General features: G+C 41.1%; 1 protein-coding gene across 1 annotated transcript in view; it reads right to left on the bottom strand.

The window, feature by feature from the left end:
* Positions 1-21,113, bottom strand: part of LOC149201564 (uncharacterized) — a 242,088-nt gene that overhangs the window by 41,501 nt on the left and 179,474 nt on the right. The gene's annotated exons all lie outside the window — the stretch shown is intronic.

Here is a 21,113-nt window from a genome sequence, read left to right as displayed (position 1 = left end):
ACATGATCCTGGTTGCTTCCATCCTTCTTCTGAATAGGTTCACAAGCAATTTTCTAAGCCATATGGCTTCGCACAAAGTTGTGCTAGTGGCCATATATTCTGCTTCAGCTGAGCTCAGAGCTATGGATTTCTGTTTCCTACTGCACCAAGAGGTCATCCCCGATCCAATGTTGAAACAGTACCCAAAGGTACTTTTTAGATCCACTGAACTTCCAGCCCAATCTGCATCAGTAAACCCACTCAATCTGATATCCTTACTTCTGGTGTACAAAAGTCCATAATCGACTGTTCCCTGTATATATCTGAGAACATGTTTTGTTGTTGCCCAATGAGCCCTCTTCGGTTCCACCATGAACTAACTGAGGGTGTTGACAGCGTAACAAATGTCTGGTCTGGTATTGACCAGATACATCAGGGACCCTATGAGTTGCCTGTATAAGGTGGGATCAACATCTTTGTCTTCTGATGCATCAATTTTCTTCTAGTTGGTGATCATTGGAGTAGCCATCGGCCTACAGTCCTGCATCCTGAATCTCTTCAGGATCTCTGTACCATATCTCCCTTGTCCTAGGAAGATTTTATCCTTCTGCTGCCAAACTTCCAACCCCAGGAAATAATGCTTTTGTCCCAAATCCTTCATGTCAAACTCTATGGCTAAATTCTTCTTGTAGTCTTCAATGAACCTGGATGATCCTGTCAGGAAGAGACCATCCACACATAATACTAATATTAGAGGCTCATTCTCTACAACCAAATAGTAGAGATTGGGATCTGCATCACTCTTGATGAACCCCATCTTCTGCAAGTAGCCATCAATTCGACCATACCATGCTCTAGGTGCTTGTTTGAGCCCATACAAGGCTTTCTTCAATCTGCATACATGAGACTTCTTCTCATGTGTCTCAAAGCCTTCTGGCTGTTCAATGTATACTTCTTCTATCACCCCGTTCAAGAATGTCGTTTTGACATCCTTTTGATGAATCTCCCATCCCATCTGTACTGCAAGAGATATCATGGTTCTAATAGATGTATACCTGGCTACTGGGGCGGAGATCTCTTCATAGTCTATTCCTTCCTTCTGAGTATACCCCTTAGCCACAAACTTGGCTTTGTACTTTTCCACACTATCATCTGCAACATATTTAATCTTGTAGATCCATCTTGAACCTACCACTGATCTGTCTTAAGGCCTAGGCACTACTTCCCAAACATCGTTCACCATTATAGAGTTGTACTCCTCCACCATCGCATCCATCCAAACTTGATGTTGAGCGGCTTCCAGAAAACTAGAAGGCTCCCCATCCTGAGCTACTAAGGCCTGATATCTATCTGGTTGTCTTCGCTCCCTCTTATTGTTTCTCGGTGCTCCAATGAAATCTTTTGCATCCCACAGAATCTGTCGGAGTTCCTGGCTCGTTCTTCCTCTGGTAGCAGGTGCATCTATCAGCTCCTCCTCTTCTTGTGATTCTTCCTGTTCTGAAGGAGAATTCTTGGCTTCTGCTAGTTGAAGTGGTTTGACCAACGGCTCATCTTTTTACTGCTCTTCGGAAGGCATTTCTCGAGATTTTCTGAAAGCCCTATCTTCTATGAACTTCACATCTCGTCGAACGTCGAACTACTACCTTCCTACTCCCTAGAAGATAGATTATATATGCCTTAGCGCTCTCTCTATATCCCACTAGATATCCTTTCTCTGCAATTTGATCCAATTTCTTCCTCTTTTCCTCAGGTATGTGGCAATATGCTAAGCTCCCAAATATCCTGAAATGACTGACTTCAGGTGTCTTCCCGGTGAAGACTTTCTCTGGAGTAATCTTGCCCAATGCACGATGAGGAGTTATATTCTAGACATAGATTGTTGTGTTGCATGCTTCTGCCCACAGGAATTTTGGCATATCCTGATCATACATCATGGCCCTGGCTGCTTCCACGATAGTCCTGTTCTTTCTTTTTGCTACTCCATTCTACTCCGGATTGTACAGAGTTGTCCACTCTCTTTTGATGCCCTCCCTAGCGCAAAAATCTGTGAAGTCCTTGTCAACATATTCTCCACCATTGTCTGAGCGCAAAACTTTTATTTTCTTTCCAATCAAATTCTCCACCAAAGCCTTGAACTCTTTGAATCGACAGAAAACCTCGTCCTTGGTTTTCAGAAAATAAATCCAAGTTTTCCTGGAGTGGTCATCGATGAAGGTGAAGAAGTACTCGGCACCACTAAGAGCTTTAGTGGACATTGGTCCGCAGATATCTGAGTGTATCAATCCTAATACACTCTTGGCCCTGTTTTTACTTCTAGGAAATGCTTCTTTGGCATACTTGCCCAAAGCACATCCTCTGCATACATCATCTCTTTTTGTACTAAGATCTGGAACTCCTGTTACAATTTTCCTGAGAATTCTCAGAGCCCCATGGTGCAAATGTCCCATTCTTCTGTGCCATAGTTCATTCAAATCCTTGTCTCCATGACTGCTTATCAGTGCCATTGGTGATTCTAGCTATATCCTGTACAACCTGTTATTCCTGATTCCGATCTGCACTTTCTTTTTCTAGCTTGAGTGTTTGATGTATACTTTCTCCTTAATGAAGAAAACATCATAGCCCTTGCTTTGAAGTTGTGATACGGAAAGTAAGTTCATCCCCAGCCCTGGCACATGCAGCACATTGGTAGCTCGAAACCACTCCCCTGTTTTTGTTTGAAAAACTATGGTACCCTTCCCTACTAGAGTACACTTTGCCTTATTCCCCATGGTGATCTGAAAATTCATCCTTTCTTCCTGATAATTTGAGAAACATTCCCAGATTCCTGTCATATGCCAGGAGGCTCCACTGTCTATATAACATACCTCAGACGATGTCGAGCTTGTTACACAAGCAACTTCTTTTTCCAATCTAGAAGCCAACATAGAGAAATCAAAATTTCTATCTCTTGTGCAATTTTTTGAAAATCTGCACGAGTCTCCTGATGTTGATGCCTCTACATCATGATCTCGACCCATAATCGATTTTCCCTTCCTGTCTCTGATTCTTTGCTCTGATATCATGTGAAAATTATATCATTGCAACAACTGATTTATTTTACCTACTTATTCTTCAATAAGTTATTTACGAAATCCCTTCAATAAATATTAAAATAAATTCTACTACAGATATCACACCATTAAACAGAAACAAATACATGCATAAGAATCAAACACATCAACACAGTTATTTTCGGACAATTGTCCCTGAAAAAACCCAATACAGGAAAACCGGTGCAGCAGAGAAGGACTTTATTAATCAGCTTTTCTTGAATACAACTAGGGTGCTAGACTGGCTCACCCAACAGAAATAAATTCTCCAACACCTCCCCTAGGCTCAGAGTTAGACCAACTAGCCTATGTGCAACTCCCAGACCCTCTGCGTCAGCACTCGGCCTCTCTGCGTCAGCACTAGGCCTCTCTGCGTCACCCACACAAACCCTCTAGTGACTGCGTAGTCCTGCTGCCTTTGCGTCTTCATGAGTGGCTCTGCATCTGCCTCTCTAATCTCTGCGCTGATCCTCTGGCACTATCCCTGCCTCTCTACTACATACTCGCTACCTCTTGCTGCAATCTAGTCTTCTAGTTCGAATTTCTCAGCAAGCCCCGCTCCAGAAATCGAACTGACTGGTCTCCCTCAGTGTGTCTCCAACTGACCCTCAAGCCCCCTCTTATACTTTTCCTGTTGATGAATCAACGGCCGAGATTAAGTCCCTAATCAACAACTAAGATTAAAATAGACTTGATCCTTATCTTTTAGAAGCTTCTCATCCTTATCTTTATTAATACCCATTAATATTTTTATTTTCTTAAGTTTAGACTTAGGAACTCGTTAAAAATATTAATTATTTTAATAACTCCTTATCCGGATGGAATTTTCCAAAACGATTTCTGGGTCTTGGAGGTCTCATGTGCTTTAGCCTCTCCACAAACTTTCACGGCTAGAGCACATCCGATGCTACCCCAAATCAACAATGGGAAGTACCTCTCATCTGGCCAATGAGTAGGGAAATGAGGATAGGGACCATAGTACTACCGTACTCCCTATGCTAGGATGATATTGATCTGGGATCAATTGGAACTGGCTTCGGGTCAATAAGAGTGGTATGAGAAACTATCTTTATTTGGAACTGATTTCGGATCAGTAAGAGTGGTATGAGACACTCTCTTTATATGGGACTGACTTCGGGTCAGTAGAGAATGGTATGATACATTCTCGATCACTTCTTCTTCACAGTTCAGCAAAGCAAAGCAGTGCATTGATGGCAGAGATAGTGCAGATTGACAGATGGATTAGCAGATGGAGTTCTCCCTAGTTAAGAGGGAGTGTTAAAATTGGCAACTAGGGCCAAACTCCATGTGGGTCATCTTATTTATGGCAGTTGATATTTTTCTTGGATTCCTCTCTTCGAGAGGTGTAGGATTGATCTAAAGATCATCCGATTTCGACATGTGTTTATGGAGATATGAATTTATTTGTATTATTTGACAATTTGTCAAGGTCAGCCAACAACCAAATTACCCCAACTCAACCTCGATGTGGCATTATAAATAAAGGGGGCCTCATGTCATTTGAGACATACTTCTCTCATGATCTCTCTCCACTCGTTTGGGTTTGGTGGCAAGAGAGGTCAAGAGGGAGAAGCCCTAGCCACAGATGAAGAAAAGACCAAGGGAGAAGCCCTAGCCACAGTCCTAAAGGAAGGAGATCTAGCCAGCCCTAGCCACAGTCATAAAGCAGCCATAGCCACAGTCTTGAAGGTGCCCTAGTGCCCTAACCGCAGGCCTAATCTATAGCAAAAGGAGCCCTAATCCGCTGTCAAGCAAGCCCTAAAAAGTAGCTAAAAGAAAGCCCTAAATCATATTTAAAAGGAGACTCTAAGCCACAGTAAAAGGCAACCCTAGCCGCAGTCAAAAAGAGGCTTAGACACTGTCAAGAGAAGCCAGACACGCAGCAAAAGGTAGTCTCTAATCCATTGTCTAGAGAGCCCTAAATCCACAGTCAATAAAGGAGGCCTAAACCGAGATCTAAAGGAGCCTAAGCCGCAGATCAAGGAAGTCACTTATCCGCAGCAAGGAAGGGACCTTAGCTGCAGCCAAAGGAAACCCCAGCACAACAAGAAGAAGCGTGAAAGAATCATGGCCAGATTGTTGTAGATGACAACACATTGTTGTAGGTGACAGAACAGTGATAGAGGTTGTTCCAGGTATGGGTTAAAGACTGCTTGCAAGGAGTGAAAGCCACAGTCATAAGGTGAGACTGCGTTGAAGAAGTCTGCCCTCAGACTTAGATCAGATCTACGTAGGGCTGGTTTCATATGCAGATTGGGTGCTTATATACTGATGCGTTGATGATGTTTATGTAACTGTTTTGAGGACGTGCAATATTGTGTTGCTATGTGTTAGGCCACAGGCCATAGCACCATAGCAAGGGTTTCTTAGGGCTACTCTTTTTGGACTATTTGGAGATTTTGAAGGAAGTTTTGAACTACTTCAAGTACCCTTATCAGATCAGTGGTTCATCACAGTCAAGGGAGTTTAGGGCTGCATATTGTGCCCTAACCAGAATTGCAGGAACAGCTAGCAATCAAAGGAATGTTGCATCAGTGTTATGTGAAGGGCCTTTAGTTTGATGATCGCCTCTCAGGATTTTCTTCAGCACTCTTTGTGATTGGATTCAAGGCTGCATCTTTGAATAGTCATCATTAGCAGAATGATGGACTTCCTTTTGCTGTCATAAATATCAGTTTTGTATATTTGTACTATCTCTCTCTCTGCTGAACTATTGAAGAATATAAGAAGATTTGATCAAGGTTTTCCCCACATTGGGGTTTGTCCTTGGCTAGTGCCACATCTTGTGTCCTCTTGTCTTGACTCGTCTTCTATTGTTTATGTTTATGTTCTATCTGCACTTTACTATCATGCTGATGTGATTGCTAATTTGAATATTGACACTGGGCTAATATGAAAAATTTAAGTAAATTGCTCTAAGCATAGAACATATCTAAAATTAACAATCTGGCATTTGATACTCTTTGAGAATGTGGTAGGGCATTCAAGACAAGAGTAGTCGTAGACCGATATTCTTTGAGGACTAGCTATCCAAGATGAGAATAGTCCAAAGGAAGGTCGTACTCGGTGAACACCCGAGTGGAGTATGTACCTTGAGAGACAATGATGATGGTGTCTATAAGTCATTGGTCTCGCTAGCATTGTGCTATGATCTTGTGGAGAGAGAGAATTGTTCATCAAAGCCTTGCTATGTATAGAATTGTTCATCATGGCCTTGCTATGTGACAATGCTAGTTAAGTATGATGCTAGACAGATGGGTTACCAATCCGATTCTTTTTATGAGATTTTTTCAGATTGAGAATGACCATGTACCTCTTATGAATACCTCCCTAGTTAAGAGGGAGTGTTGAAAAATGTGTAACTAGATTTGGTCTTCATAAGTATGAAATGTATTCTTGTAAATTGTAAAATGAAAAAGAAATTATTATTATTGGAGCATGGGTTTCCTGCTCAAGTTCTTTTATTTTATAGATTAAGCACCCATTGAGTGCTTCTAGGGTTTGTCCTAGGTCTAAGAGTCATTGTCATATATTAAAGACCCCAATGAGCACATTGTATCTTGTAAAGAAAAAATATTTTTGTCTTTAAAGTGTCAAAATGCCCTCCAAGATCAAGTCGGCATAAATGAAGAGCCATGTCTACCCTTGAAGAGGCCTATATAGAGAGAGGAACTCGTCCTCCAAAAGACTCACTCACTCATCTTTCATTCTATGCGAAGAAGAAGTAAAAGAAGAACGACGAAGAAGATGTTGAAGGAAGTCGAAGTGCTTGAGTTGTTCTCTCTCTCACGTGCAAACCGAAGCTAGGGTTTTTGTGCAAGGGCTATCTTTGGTTTTGTTGATCACTACGTGTCAACTAACCATAGTAGTACACCCCTTTTTTCGCAAAAGGGATAGCGCTTGATCGACATGTCCGTGCCATTCAACTATCATCATCAGCCCGATCATGTTATTTTGTAAACCCAATCTGCATGTGTAAATTGTAAATAATCTTAGCAGATTTGTGTCATGTATGTATTTGCCTAGGTAAACCTAATTTTCTAGTGATGATCTACGTTCCGGAAGGTTTTTTGTCTCACCAACCCATGGTCGGCAGAGTTTTCCTTCAGCGTAACCCCAAAGCCGGAATGGATTTTGTCATTAGAATCTTAGGGGAATCCTAGTGTGCTTCGAGTCTATGTAAAAGTAATTTGGAAATAATTCTAACTATTCGGTTAGGTTATTACAAATTGCTTGATCTGCTAGATTATATTTGTGTCGCAGAACTGGGTAGTCTATGAGGGTCTTTGTTAAATGGGTTTTCCCCCTTGAGATGTAAGTGTAAAAATCATGATGTAAAGTGTCTTGAGGGTTAGAAAATGTTTTATCCCCTCATAAGTCCTAGGTCCTAGGTGTTTTTTTCAAAGGCCAAGTTCGAGGGTCCAGTAAAAATAATAAAAAATATAAATAATAATAAAATAAAAAAAAATAATAATAACTAAATAAATAATTGAAAAATAAAATAAAATAATAATAATAAGTCAAGGTTTTGAAGAAATAAATGCAAAATTTTAATTTTTAATGTATTAAAATGCATTTAAAATTTCGACGGATGAGATTAAAAGAGATTTTGATCCTCATTGACGGTCAAGATCATTTTGACATGGATCACTCGAACTAGCCGTTGGGGAAATTTTCCTTTAAATAGGGTCTCACGTGTCATTTGAGATCATTCGATCTGAGAGTCGTCTGCTAAAGAAAGCTCTTTTGTAGTCATTTTTCATGTGCAATAAAGAAAGACTTTGGGGTTGAAATCTTGCTGGTGTTACTCTTCTGGAAGTGCTGTAAGATGTTTTATTTTTCTGCATAAATTTATTTTCAGCCATTGATGATAGCTTGATGAAGAGTGATTTTAAACACAGGTATCTTGTTTAGTCGCTAGGGTTTGAATGGTAGTTAAATTTCTGAATATGATGGCAAGTATCTCCATTAGATCTAGATTTTAGTATCGTTTTCTCCCTCTTTGTTAATGGTTGAATTAAGCTGTGTAGGAAATCCTTTTTTTTAAGATTACCAGGTGTTTGGGGAAGTTCTCGGTTGAACCAGCCAACTCCCAGATTGCATTTTCTGAAGAGCCCAACCAGTTTTGATCCCGGGCTTATCATTTGAAATTTTCTGGTGAATGCATGAAGGGTTTTCTGAAGCACGTCATCTTATATTCAAAATCTTAAAAAATATTTTTGTGGCATACTGACAAATCTGGCTATTTAGAGCTTTTAAACTGTGAATAGTGTAATTATTTAGCAGGTTTTAGGGTTTTTAGTTTTGTTTCTTGCGCATGTTGTTTCTGGGTATTCTGTTTTGCCATTGCAGGTTACAGGTCTGAGAAGAAATTTTTGTTTGAAGCCAGATCTAGGCCCTGGAGGGTAAGATCTGGCCTCAGGATCAGTTCTTGCAGGGTTTTTTCTGAAGAAATTCGAGGCTCTCCAAGCTATCTGTCTGCTGGGGTTTCAGTTCTAGCAGGAAAATTTACTTCAAATCTGGAAATTTATTGCAGGGTTTTCATCAGAAGCAAAGGGAGTTAAAAAATTTTAAGGTTTCTGAGGAGGTTCAAGGCTGTCCAAGCCATACCACTCCTCTGCGTGAAGTTCTTCATCATCGCTCCTCTGCCATCGACCCTTCTTCAAAACCTGCGTGAGACCCATCTTGCAACCTGCGTCCTTCGCTGCCTCTCACCTGCAGCCATACATATCACCATCGCTCTCCACGCAAACCTGCAAGAAAACCATTGCAAAACTTCCTTGCTGCTCCACACACAGTCCTCTTCTAACTATCGCACCATCTCCTTCACGCTGCGATCACACCTACAAACCCTTTCACGCTGCCTTCTTATCGATGTTCCTCTCTGCAGCTCCCTCTCTCTAGCACCCTCACCCATCGCTGGCCCTTTTCCTCTTGGATCAACCACGCAGCCCCTCATCCCCTGCGTCCTCTGCTCTCGTGGCTCTAATCCGCTGATCATCCCACGTTCCATGCAGTCCTTTGCTGAGTTGAGTCGCCATTCCTGCGTTTTTCCATGCTGCCAAACCCCTTCACTCTGCGTTTTTCCCTTGGCCGCGTCCTTTCCATCTCCACATGTATCCCTTCCCTTGCCGCAACCATATTTCTCCAATATCTTCGACTTGCAAACTCTTTCTCCACCGTCGAAGACCTACACAATGAAAACAATACGCTCATTTTTTTTTATTTCCTTTGTGTGTCTAGTTTTTGACATTACGATTTTTTATTTTATTGAGTTAGGTTTCATAGTTTAGCTTAGGCTTAATATGTTTAGATTTTAGAATTAATTTTTTGTTTTCTTTAGTTTAGTTTGATTTTTCTTATGTTAGGCTTTAGTTCTGACAATTAGAATTTTTTTTTAAAGTTTAGTTCTGTTTTGATTTCAAAATAAATCAAAATCTCATAAAAAATGAAATAATAATAATAATAACAGATTAAACAAAAAAAAAAACCTGAAAGGTTTAAGTTTTAGATTTTAATTTTTTGGTCTCATTTTTTGTTTTGATTTTAGACTTATTTAAGTTTATTTTTGTTTTATTTAAATTTTGATTTTAAAAATAATATCAAAAAAATATATATATAAAAAATAAAAAAAATATCCCAAAAGCATAAATTTAATCCTTAGGCTTTTATTTAGAATTTTGTTTTATAGTTTAGATTTTTTATTTTCATTTAGATTTAAATTTTCTTTATTTAGATTTTAGTTTTGCTTTATTTTAAACTTAGAATTTTATCAAAATATAAAAATATATAAAAATTAATTTTTTTTGAAAAGATTAACTAAAAATTGAAAATTCTTTTTGGTGTCTTTTGTGGTATTTATGTTCCACTTCTCTATAGTTAAATGCGCTTAAATGTTTATTTAAAGATTAGCTATTGAAAAGTGGTGAATCATTTTGTGGGCTGGTTAGCATTTGAATTTCATGGTTGAGTAATGAATTTTGATCTTTTGAAGTTTAATTGCTAAGGCATTGCGCATCTATTAAATATTTTGCATCTGGTGAAATTAATCATTGCTTGGATTATATTATGCTCGTTACATGTTGGATATTTTGTAAGTATTTTCAAGCAATCGTTAAATTACTTCATAAGCAGCAGCAGCGAATTCATTACTTGATTTTCTTTAACTCCATAAGGCACTAATCTTAAGCATTTAAAATTTAATCAAATTCTAAGTCTCACTAAGCCTTAATCAAGTATTCAATTGCTTCACTGTGTCTCCCGAACCGGCTGATTCGCAGATGGTTTTCTTCTATCCCATAAGGTCTACCCCCCTCAGCCTGCTATAGGGAGACGGCTTAAAAGGAGAGATCGGGGATCAGGGTGACAACTCCGGGTTTGAGCGTTGTCGCAGTGCTTAGACACATCCGTGCGAAAACAGGTTTAATCTTGGAAGGAGGAGAGAAAAGAAGCCAAGCGATGGTCACTTAGGGTGTCTTTCTAGCCCTAAGTCTCATGGAAAGGCAAGCGAAGGGAAAAAGAGGCCATACGAAGAAGATCGAAGTCTTCTATAGGGGTAGCAGCCGTTTCCGAGCAATCAAAATTTCAGATCTGCAATAGGAGGTTGAAGTTCTTGTAGCAGGAGGTTGAGTTGATCTTGATCTGGGAGAGTATTTGTCTGAATCTGTAGGTCATGGTGTCCGTTAATTGAAGGATCAATAAGAAGAGAAGAAATTTATGGGTTTTCCCCTCAAGAGTAAGGGTTTTGGCCCTGGCTTGCAGCCTATATACTGTGTCACTGTTCTTATTGTTTTGGTAGTTGTTTGATGTATCTCACATTATAACAATAAGGATCAAAGCTAATAAGGTAAAAGGTTACACAAACAGTTATCAAGTTAAAGAGAATTAACATATTCATTGCCCTATTGAATTCTAAACAGGAGGTGTGATTGGAATAAGAGGCATCTTGGGATTAAGGGATGCGTGGTGCTGCGAAGTGCCAAATCCTTCTCCAAATTGGAAATTGTGAAAATTTCTATCCTGAAATTCTACTGCAGCAACTGATTTATTTCACCTACTTATTCTTCACAATAAGTTATTTACGAAATCCCTTCAACAAATATTAAAAAAAATTCCACTGCAGTTATCACATAATTACATAGAGAAAATACATACACAAGAACCAATCACATCAACACAATTGTTGTTGGACAATTGTCCCCGAAAAGCCCAATGTGGGAAAGCTGGTGCAACAGATGAGGGTTTTATTAATCTTCAGCAACAATCGCTTTTACAAGGAATAATTTTACAGAGAACCTGAGAGAAAACACCTAAGACTTTCCCCTAGAAATTTTTTGACACTTTGGAGACCCTTCTCCCACTTCTGCGTCACCTTTGTGTCAGTCTGCATGGTTCAACATGGCTCTGAGTGGCTTTGCGTCCCTCTGCATCAACCTATGTGAGGGCTACCTCTCCCCTAGACTACGTCTCCCTCTGCGCTGTCTCTCAATGTCCCTGCATCATCTCCTCCTCAGTCACTAACTGTTGTTGATACCCTCCTCTTCCTCCACCCTGCAACTCTCCCTCTGAAATCGATCTTCTTCTCTTGAGAATCAATTTTCCTTGAGACACTAAGTATTTGTCAGTGTGTCTCCAAATGATCCTTAAGTCCTCTCTTATACTTTTAAGGTTGATGAATCAACAACCAAGATTAAGTCTCTAATCAACGGCTAAGATTAAAACAGACTTGATCTTAATCTCTTAGAAGCTTCTCACCCTTATCTTTATTAATACCCATTAATATTTTTATTTTCTTGAGTTTAGACTTAGGAACCCATTAAAAATATTAATTAATAACTCCTCATCCGGGTGGAATTTCTCTAATCGATTTTTGGGTCTTGGAGATCTCATGTGCCTTAGCCTCTCCACCAAATTTCAAGGCTAGAGCACATCCGATGCTACCAAAAATCAATACTCCCTCTTAGCAAGGGATGTGCTCTAGCAACGCTTCACCATAGAAGCATCACATTGATCCTCCGCATCAGTCCTCTATGCTGATGCTTGGCCTGCTGCCCTACATCCACTACACTGCTGCTTCATGTACTGTTGCCCATGACACTGCCACTGCTACATCTGTACTGCAGCTCCCTCTCAACATGTTGCATCATGCTGCCCATAGCACTGCTACTGCTAACTACTGCGCTGCAACTCTCAACACATCCATTTCTGCTACTGAAATGGATTCTTCACCATCTTCTCCCTGAAATAAACAAACTTTGTTCTTCCTAGAGCCTTGGTGAGCATGTCTGCGACCTGTTTTCCTGTAGGAATGTACCTCAACTATACTGCCCCTCGTTGGATACAGTCTCTGACAAAGTGACACTTGATATCGATGTGCTTCGACCGATCATGAAATACTGGATTCTCAGAGAGCTTGATGCAACTCTGATTATCACACAAAATCCTGGTCGCTTGCATCCTTCTCCTGAATAGATTCACAAGCAATTTCCTAAGCCATATGGCTTCGCACGAAGCTTTGCTAGCTGACATATATTCAGCTTCAGCTGAGCTCAGAGCCATAGATTTTTGTTTCCTACTACACCAGGAGGTCATTCCTAATCCAATGTTGAAACAGTACCCAATTTTACTTTTCCGATCTACTGAACTTTCAACCCAATCTGCGTCAGTGAACCCACTCAACTTGATGTCATTGCCTTGGGTGTACAACAGTCCATGCTCGATTGTTCCTTGAATATACCTGAGAACATGTTTGGCTGCTGCCCAGTGCACCCTCTTGGGTTCCACCATGAACAGACTGAGGGTGTTGACAACATAACAAATGGCTGGCTTAGTATTGACCAGATACATCAGGGACCCTATAAGCTGCCTGTGCAAGGTGGGATCAATGTCTTTATCTTTTCATGCATCAATCTTCTTCCAATTGGTGATCATTGGAGTAGCCATAGGTCAACAGTCCTACATCCTAAATCTCTTCAAGATCTTTGTAGCATATCTCCCTTGTCCAAGGAAGATCTCACCCTTCTGCTGCCAAACTTCCAACCCTAGGAAATAATGCATTTGTCCCAAATCCTTCATGTCGAATTATGTGGCTAGGTTCTTTTTGCAATCTTTGATGAGCCTGGATGATACTGTCAGGAAAAGATCATCCACATATAACACTAGGATTAGAGACTCATTCTCTACGACAAGAAAGTAGAGATTAGGATCTACATCGCTCTTGACGAACCCCATCTTCTACAAGTAGCCATCAATTCAACCATACCATGCTCTAGGTGCCTTTTTAGGCCCATACAAGGCTTTCTTTAATCTGCATACATGAGACTTCTTCTCATGTGTCTCAAAACCCTCTGGTTGTTCAATGTATACTTCCTCTTCTATTACCCCATTCAAAAATGTCGTCTTGACATCCATCTGGTGAATCTCCCACCCCATCTGTGCTGCAAGAGATATCACGATTCTAATAAAAGTATACCTAGCTACTAGGGCGAAGGTTTCTTCGTAGTCTATCCCTTCCTTCTAAGCATACCCCTTAGCCACAAACCTGGTTTTGTATTTCTCCACACTATCGTCTGCAGCATATTTGAAATTGTAGATCCATCTCGAACCTACCACTGGCCTGTCCTGAGGCCTAGGTACCACTTCCTAGACATCATTGGCCATTATAGAATTGTATTTCTCCACCATCGCATCTACCCATACTTGATGTTGAACAGCCTCCTGAAAACTAGAAGGTTCCCCAACATGAGCTACTAGGGTCTGGTATCTATTTGGCTATCTTCGCTCCCTTTTATCATTCCTGAGTGCACCAATGAAGTCCTCTGCATCCCGTAGAATCTGTCAGAGTTCTCAGCTCATTCTTCCACTGGTAGTGGGTATATCTATCAGCTCTTCCTCTTCCTAAGATTCCTCATGTTCCAAAGCTTTGCTTTCAAGAGAATTTCTGGTACTAGTTTCTGCTGGTCGAAGTGGTTGGACCAACGGATCGTCTTTGACTGCTCCTCGGACGATATTTCTCGGGATTTCCTGAAAGCTCTATCCTCCATGAACTTTACATCCCGCCGAACTACTACCTTCCTACTCCCTGGAAGATAGACTCTATATGCCTTATCATTCTCGCTATATCCCACAAGATATCCTTTCTCAGCAGTTTGATCTAACTTCTTTCTCTTTTCTTCGGGTATACGGCAATACGCTAAACTCCCAAATATCCTGAAATGACTGACTTCAGCAGTATTCCCAGTGAAGACCCTTTCCAGAGTGATTTTTCCCAATGCCCTGTGTGGAGTTCTATTATGAACATAAACTGTTGTGTTGCATGTTTCTGCCCACAAGAATTTAGGCATATCCTGATTATACAACATTGCCCTAGCTGCTTCCACAATAGTCTTGTTTCCTTTCTGCTACTCCATTCTACTCTCGATTGTAGGGAGTTGTCCACTCTCTTCTGATGCCTTCCTTAACGCAAAAATTGGTGCAGTCCTTGTCAACATTCTCTCCACCATTGTCTGAGCGCAACACTTTTATCTTCTTTCCTGTCAGATTCTCCACTAGAGCCTTGAACTCTTTGAATCGACCAAAAACGTCATCCTTGGTTTTCAGAAAGTAGATCCAAGTCTTCCTGGAATGGTCATCGATGAAGGTGACGAAGTATTTGGCACCACTAAGAGCTTTTGTGGACATCGGTCCGCAGATGTCTGAGTGTATCAATCCTAGAACACTCTTAGCTCTATTGTTACTTCTGGAAAACACAGCTTTGGCATACTTGCCCAGAGCGCACCCTCTGCATACATCATCTCGTTCGATACTTAATTCTGGAACTCCTGATACTGTTTTCCTGAGAATTCTCAGAGCCCCATGGTGTAAGTGTCCCATCCTCCTGTGCCATAGTTCATTCAAATCTTTATCTCCATTGCTGCCTATCAGTGCCATTGGTGATTCTAGCTGTAATCTATACAGCCTGTTACTTCTAATTCCGATCCGGGCCTTCCTTTTCCAACTCGGGTGTTTGACATATACTTTCTCCTTAATGAAGAAAACGTCATAGCCCTTGTTTTGAAGTTGAGATACAGAGAGTAAGTTCATCCCCAATCCTAGCACATGCAACACATTGGTTGCTCGAAGCCGCTCTCCTGCTTCGGTTTGAAAGACTACAGTACCTCTTCCTACTAGGGTACACTTTGCCTTATTTCCCATGGTGATCTGAAAATTCATTCTTTCTTCCTGATAATCTGAAAAACATTCTCGAATTCCTGTCATATGCCAGGAAGCTCCACTATCTATATACCAAACCTCAGAGGAGGCAGAGCTTGCTAGGCAAGCGACTTCTTCTTCCAATCTGGAAGCTAACATAGAGTAATCGTGATCCATGTCCCTTGTGTCTTTCTTTGGAAATTTGCGTGAGTCCCTTTGAGTTGATGCCTCTACATCATGCTCTTGACCCATAGTCGATTTTTCTCTCCTGTTGTCAGATCTCTGCTCTGATACCATGTGAAAATTTCTAACCTAAAATTCTACTGCAACAACTGATTTATTTCACCTACTTATTCTTCACAATAAGTTATTTATGAAATCCCTTCAGCAAATATTAAAATAAATTCTACTGCAGTTATCACATAATTACACAGAGAAAATACATACACAAGAACCAATCACATCAACACAATTGTTTTTGGACAATTGTCCCCGGAAAAACCCAATGTGGGAAAACCGGTGTAGCAGATGAGGGTTTTATTATCTACATCAATAATCGCTTTTACAAGGAATAATTTTACAGAGAACCTGAGAGAAAACACTTGAGACTTTCCCTTGGAAACTTTTTGAAACTTTGGAGACCCTTCTCCCACTTCTATGTCACCTCTGCGTCACTCTACGTGGCTCTGTGTCGCTCTGCGTCAGCCTGCGTGAGGGGTATGTCTCCCTCTGCGTTGTCTCTCAATGTCCCTGCGTCACCTCCTCCTCAGTCACTAATTGTTGTTGATACCCTCCTCTTCCTCCACCCTCCAACTCTCCCTCTGAAATCGATCTCCTTCTCTTGAGAATCAATTTTCCTTGAGATATTGAGTATCTGCCAATGTGTCTCCAAATGATCCTCGATTCTTCTCTTATACTTTTCTTGTTGATAAATCAACAGCCGAGATTAAGTCTTTAATCAATGACTAAGATTAAAACAGACTTGATCCTTATCTCTTAGAAGCTTCTCACCCTTATCTTTATTTTTTTTTTCTCTGTAAAAGCTATCTAAGTAATATATTATATGTACAAAAAGATTACAAGCATCATGTCATTCCTTCCAGATCCAAAAGAATAGCCCTGGGCCTGCAGACTGTAAACCTTATAGCTCCCTCGCAGGGGCAGCTTCTTCCAAAACCAAACTGAGATGTCCAAGAAAACAAAAAACCCACACAGGGGCGACAAAGAGCTAAACTTTCATGACAGTGAACTAGACATATGAATGCCCACGCAGGGGCTATCAGCAGAAATATTTTGACTTGTATAACTGACAGGTGTCAACGTGATTACAGATGTCAGCTATGCAATTCAAATTACCAGTGATGAGGCAAAACCAAAGACATGACCACAAACTCAGAGTTAAGCAGGACCAAGAGACAGGAGGCGAATGCCAAAAGACCGAAACAGAGGAAGCATTAACCAGAGGATCAAAAGACAAAATCCAGACGTTACCCGCCATGGCTTCAACGAGCTGAAGATTGCTGGATGGAGGTGAAGTGTGCATCTGCCGCTTCAGCCAGGCTCGGATCCTCCACAACATAAGCCCACCCGTCGCCTTCCTCGCGCCCTTCCCACATTTTCCGCCAAGTGTCTTCGTCAACATCTGGAGGAGGTGGCCCCACCGGAGGGAAGCGGTCTTGCCGACTCGTCTCCTCCAAGCTTCCAACAACAGACGTTGGTTGCGCTTCAGCAGCATTCTTTTCCACGGACGATTGTTCCTTTCCAAGACTGATCTCCCTGCCCATGTCTTCCAGTAGTTTTTCCTGCGGGTTCTGGAGATGCTCCTCATCTGGAAGTTTTGTGAACATGATGGAGATATGGGCGTTAACGCCTTCATAATCCTCTGTTCTCGGCAAGGTGAAAACCACAGAACCAAAAGCTGGGAGCTTCGTCTTCCCTTCACAAGATCCCCCAACCTCCACATATTGTCGAATGGGAAGCGGGGTTGCTCTAGCTCTCCGGTGGCAGTAGCAGCAGCAACAATGATGGTGCTCATTTGCTGCAGGTGGTCTTGAGGATGATCCTCTGGATGTACCTCGTCTACATGGCTGCCGTTCGCGAAGTTTTGCCATTGTAAGTCTAAAGCTGCCTCTGTGTCTTCGATGTTGAATCTGGAATTGGTAGCCGCAACAGTTTCCTCCCAATTCACTCTCAAATGCTCGGCTTTCCCCTTGTCTTCCTTCGCTCGTTGGCCAACAATTCCGCTGCCAGACTCGATGCTGCAAGGCACCAAATTGCTCTCTCTTCCCCACCCAGCAACCAGAATGGCCGCAAGGACAATTCTCCAGGCTGCAGGGGAATGAACCCGAACTTGGCCGGAGCTTGCTATGCTTCCACGACCGCCAACTTTCCTCAGGCCAGAATGCCTTGATCGAGCCATGAAACTTGTAATATTCTCCCCTAAATTCTCGTTGCAGGTGCACAATAAATCTGCCCTGCTCCTCCATCTACCCCGTCTCTTCTGCATTGAATGCCTTCTCCACTTGGGGTGGCTTAATGGCCATATGACGGCCTTCATTGGGGAGCTTATGGGTTTACACGGGGCAGCCCATGCACTGCATGTGGCATGCCTGTACGTCTGGCTTCGACACCCGCATCCGGGGCTCACCCTTATCTTTATTAATACCCATTAATATTTTTATTTTCCTAAGTTTAGACTTATGAACCCATTAAAAATATTAATTATTTTAATAACTCCTCATCCGAGTGGAATTTCTCTAAACGATTTCTGGGTCTTGGAGATCTCATGTGCCTTAACCTCTCCACCAAATTTCAAGGCTAGAGCACATCCGATGCTACCAAAAATCAACAAAAATCCCCTTGTACTTCCTGACCCTTGTTGTCGTTGCTATTCCGCTGGCCCATTTCTTCAATGTTCTTGGACAAGTCATGCACTGCCTTCAACAAAAGATAAGCAAACTCCTCATCCTTGCTCCTTTTGTCTCTCTCATTGTCCCCCATGTTTGTTTCTACAACCTCCAGTTCGGTTGTCACAAGATCTGAGGTAATCTGCAACTGCCTTTCTCTGCTCCTATACCTTTGCCTTCGGTATGTCACATTTTGCCTATCGTCCGGTGTCATAAACTGCGCTGCTCCCAGAGGCTGAGCCAAGTCTATGAGCTCTAATACCATTTTCATATTCCTAGGAAATTTTTACAGTAAATAACAAAGCATGCATAGACATGAAAACCCATAAAACAGTAAGCACGCAATCGGACCAAGAAATTGCACCAAAAGTTGCGCTGCTAAGCGGTTTTATTGATAAACAAGGGTGCACAATATGGTGTTGGAAAGAGTGCACTTGGGCTTGCTCAAGGCAAGCTAGCAAAGCCCCAAATGAAGGATAAGTCACCCCTCTCCAATCTACTATTGTGTTGCTCTGGCTCTGCGCTGAAACTGGTCAGATATACGCTGCTCGCTGAGTAGAACTGCTACTAGGGCCCTCTCCGGTGCTCAAAAAATTATGGGAAATTAATCCCAGCGTCTCCACCAACTACCCAAAATAACCCACGAAGGATTTGGCCAATGGTTTACCTCAGAAATTCGACCCTATTTTCCCTCAATGACTCAATCGCTGGGTGATTCGACCCACCTGTAAACCCTGCTGCAAATGGCCTCCAAAATAGCTACAATCCCCACTAAAATACTTCCCCGACCTTCTCCCCAAGTTCCAACCTCAACCACCCTTCACTCCTCAACCTCTTGGAGTGCCTCCACCATGATCTACGCAATCCATGTGCTGTTGTAGTTGAACCTCTCATTGGAATCGGACTCTCTACTGCTGGTACAAACTGAAAAGGGTAGGACTCCCTCCTTGGGCTGGCACTCGAAGTCCACCGAAGCAAGGGTTGAGATCTCTGCTCGAAGACACTCGTGTGCTAAACAGCAGTTGCAGACTTGGCTTCAACGCAAGCGTGCTATGTCAAAAGATAGTTTTGCAAATGATAAATGAATGACAAATGGAGTGTCTCTTGCTCTTTTTGTCAAGGAGCCTCCAAAATGCCCATGTGGGTCCAACTCGCATTACCCACACCAATTCCGCTCCAATGAGTGTGTATTCCTCATGTGGGTCGTAATTCCCATGAGGTGGCCCCCACGCTCCACTAAGGCCGCAATATTTCCTGCAGCTCTAATGTTTGGGTGTGCTCTAAGCCAAAAATCATATGTAGGACCTCTAAACCCATATTTTCTAAGTGCAACCGTGCATTATAGCAAAAATGGCCAAAATTGATATTTCACTTAGCAAAATGCTAAGTGGGAATATCACAGCCACCATAACTAGGATTTTCCAGCTGCTTGATAAAGAGCACATATGAGTATGTCTTTTAGGGTAGAATTTAGCTGTACAATTTGGAATATAAAGTTATGCATATGGTGTTCATACTTATGCAAAACAAAATTGATTTCTAATAGAGTTCTCCATAGACAATCGGATGAATTGACTCCTGTGCGTTTACAATTATATACAGCAGTAATACAAATCAGTGTGGTTTAAATCTTAAACTAAGCAATTCAATGCACTGATTTGTTTTTTATTATATACAAAATTTCAATTCTTTGACAATACAAGCCTAAAAGAATGCCATAACCTTGATTATCAACATTTAAACTTACCATCAAGATGCAATCCTTCACATCTGCAATTGGGGGCAACTAACCAAAACAGATAAAGAAACATTCTTGTAGAATCCCAGGGCTAGTGTACCATCTCTTGTTTGCCATCCTCCCTGATTGCTAGTTTCTTCTGCTAATTTATTCAGTTACCCACTTTAACCCATCTGCTCTTAAAGGTTACTAAGCAACCCTGACATTTTTTTGGAAAGTATTTAGTATTCCAACATAATATCCTGAGAACAAGGAACATTACTCACCATCACCAATCATTGGTGGCTTTCTACTAAAACTTTGTTAGTGAGTACAATGTTATTCTCCTGCTCTGTGAAGAAAGGCTCTGATAGTCATTTTGCAAGAATACAGGATGACTCTGTTTTTGTCACATTTTAGACACTTTGTCCCCATATGGAAATTTGAACAATTTTTTTTTACCAAATCTTTGGGAGGAGCTCTCCTTAGATCCCAGCTTCTGTGTCTTTCTATCTAGACAAAACTACAAACTTCAAAGTAGCACACTAAATTCAACAAAGGTATTTGATGCTTTTCCAAGGGACAAACAATAGATTATTATACAATATCCCACATGGACAGCAGTTTATTTAGATGTCCCATCACACAAGAGACATCATTTTTCTAGAAAGCTATCTCATGATTTTTCCTTCTCCATTGATTTGGAGATCTGCATTCTATATTCGATTGAGAACATGAAGTCAATGCGTTCTTAAAAAAGGATTGAAAACCACCTCACACAGAGAATGGCCATACTCAGGAAGTTAGAACTCCTAAACATGTCATCAATGGCAACTAGATTTCTCATTATCCAGTGCCTTTAAGTACAAACTACATATTGACCTAAGTTACCAGGAAATGGAACCGAATACTGATTCGGATTCAGATTCATCAGATTTTTGAAATCCAGGATCCAGGCACTGTAGGGAAACACCACATACAAAACATACAATAATATTTTTGAAATTTAAAAAAACATATTCAAAGTTAAAAATCAAAACCACTCATGAACCACAATATTAGAACTGAAATCATTAGATAATTTATAAATCTCAATACTGAAATCATGCTGCATCATGCTTTATACAAAAAGGATAACTGTAAATGCAAAATTGAGTGTCTCATCAATAATCACTCAACTGATATGATGATGTCAGATGTACAGTAAGTCAA

Source organism: Pinus tabuliformis, chromosome 2_1 (genome assembly GCF_031772625.1).
Source record: "Pinus tabuliformis cultivar Carrire ecotype Pingquan chromosome 2_1, CPIR1, whole genome shotgun sequence".
Taxonomy (NCBI): domain Eukaryota; kingdom Viridiplantae; phylum Streptophyta; class Pinopsida; order Pinales; family Pinaceae; genus Pinus; species Pinus tabuliformis.
Note: the sequence above shows the minus strand (reverse complement) of the source record. Positions and strands in the feature narration are given on the sequence as shown.